Source organism: Phoxinus phoxinus (genome assembly GCF_949152265.1).
Source record: "Phoxinus phoxinus genome assembly, chromosome: 17".
Lineage (NCBI taxonomy): Eukaryota > Metazoa > Chordata > Actinopteri > Cypriniformes > Leuciscidae > Phoxinus > Phoxinus phoxinus.
In genome coordinates, this window is record NC_136892.1 from 12,318,927 (window position 1) to 12,324,469 (window position 5,543).

The window sequence follows — 5,543 nt, forward strand, 5'->3', positions numbered from 1 at the left end:
GAAGTGAACCAAAGACAGTCTCAAAAACGCAGTTAAGGATAATCCCTTCTTACCTCCGAGACTGTCATGATAATATGACCTTTTTGTTTTTTATTGTGAGTGGACTAGGCTTTATGCTGATCACTGTTGATATGCCATATATTTTTACTAGCCTATACAACTCTTACAACAACATGTCTTCTAATATCTTCAATTATTGCGTATAATACCGAGCTAAACGACTTTACTTGGACCCATTGTGCGAGCTGTCTCTTTAATACCGCGTAGCTACGGTTTATACAGGTTGCTGCTGATTGGGCTGACATTTTTGACATAGGCTACCCACCAAAGAGAAAACGTGTCTCAAACCACGTTGCACACCGTTTTCTGGAAACAACGTTTAAATATGTAATTTTGGTGATCAAAGGTAAGTTTTAAGGAATAAAATGATTGACTGCAGGGGGACTTTAAGAGCAAATAATGTTCAAATGTGAGATTTTCCTATGTTTTTTATTTATTTAGGCTATGTGTAAAATGAAGCCTGTGGTAAACAACCTATGTTTTAACAATTTCAATGCAAGATACACATTGACACCAATTGGTTGACACAAGCCAGCAGTTCCACAAAACACATGTTGTTCATTACTAATGCTTATTATTAATGTACACTGTATAACACTAGTGTGACCCAAATTAAAGTAATATGTCATAATGTAGGTTACCCCCAGTACCATGAATTTTTTAACTGCCTACAATCTCTAAATAATACAGTGTGGCTTACTCCAAAGCCCAGTCTAACTGGAGCAACATTTACTGTAATAATGTTCTTATTGCTTATTATATATATATAAATAAAAAAGCATAACTTCACATCAAATTGAAGCTGTTTATCATGCTATTTTCTTGGATTAAATATAGTAAATTAGGGCTGTTTATATTCTGACAAAAACCTCTGTCAAAACTGTTCTGCTGCACAAGAGAAATGTAAACATGACCTTTGGTGAGGTTATTGCAGGAAGCTGCGATTTACACTTCTTATTGACTCTTTGTGATAGAATGTAATGTACCATGTATACTTGGAAATGGAAGCTGAAAATTCCCATTTTGGCTGATGTTGATAGAGGCAGTTTCTGTGTCAGTTTCCTTCAGCGCCTGATATGTAATTATTTCTTTTTTTATAGCAGAAGCTTAATCAATAGCGGGTCCCTGGGTGTGAGGAAAAGGGGCCATCTGTGCCTCTCATGGATAAGCATATGAAAAGGCTAACACTCATGGTGCCAGTTCCTCCACTCTGTGCCACCACAGCATAATGAGTTGAACACACACATAGATTTTTTTTCCACAGGACACCCACAAAGCATTTGCATGTGTGTGTGTGTGTGTTAGAGAGAGGGAGAAAATAGCTAAAAATAAGAAATATTAACATAGCAGACCATACATTTTATAGAAAATATAAGATGCATTGTAGATTTAATGTGTTCAAGTAACATTTTTAACTATAATAACCCTGGTGTGAGACCGCAAGAAAGTGATCTGGGTGTTCTGTTCTCAGCTAATTATTGTTTTTGTTTTTTTAAACACCTAGATTTTAGGAAGTCGGTTGTATAAAACTTGCCACCAGAATGCTAATTTGTTATGGTTGGTTGCAGGACATTTTTATGCTGTTTCGATATAGCACATTGCCATGCAGTTGCTCAAGTGTTTTGGGTGGATTTTATCACGTTGCTGGAGTTGCTAAACTAGAGCATTCTGGGCATTTTTTTGTGTGCTGTATGTGGTTGCTAAATTGGTCTGGGTGTTTTGTATCATGTCGCTATGCAAGCTGCTATCAAGTGGTTGCTTAAAGGTCCAAGTCAAAATAGCCTGATTATTTAGAAAACAAAAACAAGAAAATGCTGCATTAGTTTAAAGTCGCAAGGTAACGGAAGTAGTGACAGATATTTGTGATATGCATCTGATTGATACAGATTACCGAAAAAGAAAAGAATTCTGGCTGGTGACTTATCTATCGGTTGTTGATTGAGGCAGATCTGAATTAAAAAGCTTGCAGTTGATCATATGAAAGGGTCGAGGTTTAAGCGGAAAAAATTATGGGAGAAGTCAGAAGTTCTTCCAAGCGTCACTCTGCTTGGAGCAGGGGGGGGGGGCGTCCACTGTGGGACCACACCCAGGACTTTCTCAATCTGGCACGCCTCCCAGTGGACAATCCACGGAGAAAATTTTGCCACATTTGTGGAGTGGGTGCTAATAGATCACCACTTACCATCTCTGCCCCACTGAGGACTATATAATCAGCCTCACTCCAAATCCAGAGCCCAGCCAGCCATCTCCCTGCTCCATGGAGTGAATACCAGAGGCCACCGTAGATACCTTGGCTCCTCCAATCCTCGGCTCCACCAGATACCATTGTCCTTGCGGCTCCACCGGGTTCCCTCATCCCTCCGGCTCCACCTTGGTCAGACTGTTTAGATGTCCCAGTGCCGTCTGGAGTCATTCCTGCTCCACTGGTTCTGTCAAGCCTTGAGAACATTGAGACTGTTTTATCAACGTTTAAGGTCAGGCAGGACGTCTGCAACCATTCTGCAACTTTCTGCATCTCTTTTGATAATTTGTCAGCAACCTCCAGCTCGTTTTCCCCAAAAGTGAAGATCATCGTATCATCAGCGTACATTATTACATCAACGTCAGAACACACTCTGGGGAGGTCATTTATATAGATGCTAAAAACCAAGGGTCCAAAAATAGACCCTTGCGGCACTCCCATCGAAGTAGCTCTAAACGCAGATTGGATATTATTCACTCGTACACACTGATTTCGGTCGCTCAAATAAGATCTTATCCACTTTTGGGTGTGCTCAGAAAGATTGTATTGATGCAACTAACTATAAAGTATCTGGTGATTGACAGTATCAAAAGCTGAACGCAGATCAAGGAAGACTGCTCCCACCACTCTTCCCTGATCCACATAGGCCCTGATAGTTTCTAGAAGGTAGCAACAAGCAGAGTCTGTTGAGTATTTCCGTCTGAAGCCAAACTGCATTGGGTTTAAAAGAGCTTGTGAGTCAAAATGGGTAGTAAGTTGCTCCGCCACAGTCTTCTCGAGCACTTTTGATGCAGCTGGAAGGATGCTTATTGGATGATAATTGTTCATGTCTTGTTTGTTTCCGGATTTAAATATAGGGGTGACAATCGCCGGTTTTAGGGCTGCTGGAAAGATGCCCTCACTAATCGATTGATTGATCATTGTTGTTAATGGCTCAGAGAAAACGTCCTTATATTGTTTTAGAAAAGAAGTGTCAAGTCCATAAAGTTTGATAAAGGGACATGTCTAGTTTCATCATAATATCTTCTTCAGACTTTTCCCTTTGAAAGAAAAAAATATTAACTGTATAGTGACGCACATTTGGTTTTTGACTCGTGAAAATGTGTACAATTTACTCATGAAGCCACATTGAAATCCCTATCTCTGTAAATGAACCATATAGGACCTTAAAAATGAAGATGCCTACAAGTATATTAAGATATCTTTAAAACTTGTGCTTTTCCCCAATTTTGAACTGTCACCATTGGCATATAATGCAACAAAGATTGCAAGTCAACAGATTTTACTAAGAGACCTAACTCTGCGTAAAATATTTTAGTTTTCTTTCTCATTTATGAATGTCTTTCACCAGAAAAGAAATGAGGACCTCTGGGGATCTCTGGTTAAGTTGACACGGAATGGCCATTTTCCTATAGACTATAGGTAAGTGTCCGTTACACCTGTATTTGTCATTATATGTGTAAACAAGATCCAAAATGTTTTGTGATCTGATGATTCAAACTGATGTATGCACTTTGCCAGCAGAATGGTGTAGTTATGCATCATCCAGCAATGTTGAACCCAATCCTCTGAACTGCCCTGACCGACTGCTCGTCAAACATCCATCCTTTTTCACTGGTTTTGGTGGCTCAAACCAGTGAATTTTGCTGAAAGGTGAGTCATTTGCATCACTGATTAATAAAAACATTAAGTAATTGCTGGCCCATTTTCAGAGTTTAAGTTTAGGCTACACATTACACGTTACGTGATCAGATACTTTTTTCCACTTTTTTTCCCCGGTTTTGTATAGGCCTATATAATTCTATTTAGAACATAGAGTTTATGGAATGGAAAACATTTTTTCATAAGGGCATAAATGATTACAGAATTTTGTGACCAGACAAGATACAATACTTCAGTGTTACTCAAGCAAACACTGATTCAATAGTTCACACAGAAGGTTTCATCATGAGGCATTTTTTTAAGTTTGTTGAATACTTACACACCACTAGATGGCAGTAAAGCTATGTTTTAATGTAGTATTGGGCAGAAGAAGAGCTTTGACGATTTTTTGTTCTTCTTTCTATTGGTTTTGAAGAATTACAAACACAGGGGGATACATTGAATAAACATAGAAAATAAAACAAACAAATTATTTAATTAAACAGTGACAAAATAAAAAGATTGAGCTAAAGTTACATAAAAAAAAATGAAATGTTCCAAAATAGAACAGCTTCCCTATTTTTCAAACATAATAGGCTATTGTTTGGTTTTATTTTTATTTATTTATTTTTTTTATTTTTTTCTCGGTATTGTACCTCTGTCTTTAAAATGAAAAACAAAGGCTTATTTCCCAAAAAATATTCCTTGACAAAACAAATCCCACAACAGACCATCAACACCATTACCAATGACAGCACTGGAGACCGCATTCCTTATAATGAGCCCTAACACAACTATTATTATTCCTAAAGGTGGAAAGAGAGAAACCGATTTGACCAACAGGATCCAATGAATATACAGTAGAGAGAGCTGAAGATATGTATTTTTAATAAGGATTTTTAGACCAGAGGAGACTGCATCCATAACTGCATAACTTTAGGAGTGACTGGAATCTAGAGAGGAATGCAGAATATGTCAACATAAGTCCTGCATGACTCACCAAAACTGCATCAATAAAAAAACTATTTCTCAAGAAATAAATAAACTCAATTACAGTAATGGATGGATACATTTATTAAGTGATTTTTTTATGCTTGTCAAACTAAACCATTTCATTGGTAAATAAATGACAGTTTTTCTCAATCGATTTGGTACATTTCTCCAAACTCGGGGAACTGCTCTCAAAACTTTTAACACAGCAAACTAAACACACTCTTGTTCCCCCTATACAGAGACAATAGAGACAAAACTTGGTTGAGATGTTTTTATTTAAAAGTCATAAAACAGTTATTTACTGTAAAACAACCATAATGTTAGAAAAAAGGGAAAATATCCAGCTATCAAAATGGCCAATATGATAAATAAATATTTGCTGTTTGTTAATGAGTTATTTGATATTGAACTTCGAAAAAAATATTTAAACAAACAAACTATATTTTATGTTTAGCAGACGCTTTTATCCAAATCAACTCGGACAAAAAAAGCAATTCATCTTAAGCAGGCAATAAACACAAGAAGTGCTAAAAAAAAATACAAAGATTCAAACATTGTTCGGAATAGTACAAGCTAAAACAGGAAGGGATTTAAAAACAAGTAAAAT

The 5,543-nt window shown here is 37.0% G+C and overlaps 1 long non-coding RNA gene across 1 annotated transcript; it reads left to right on the forward strand.

Moving 5' to 3' along the window:
- The first annotated feature begins 278 nt into the window (after nt 1-278).
- Nucleotides 279-4,944, forward strand: LOC306985042. The gene is made up of 4 exons (XR_013794733.1): nt 279-406; nt 3,654-3,724; nt 3,824-3,955; nt 4,756-4,944. It is a non-coding gene; the product is annotated as an uncharacterized lncRNA (long non-coding RNA).
- The last annotated feature ends 599 nt before the right edge of the window (nt 4,945-5,543 follow it).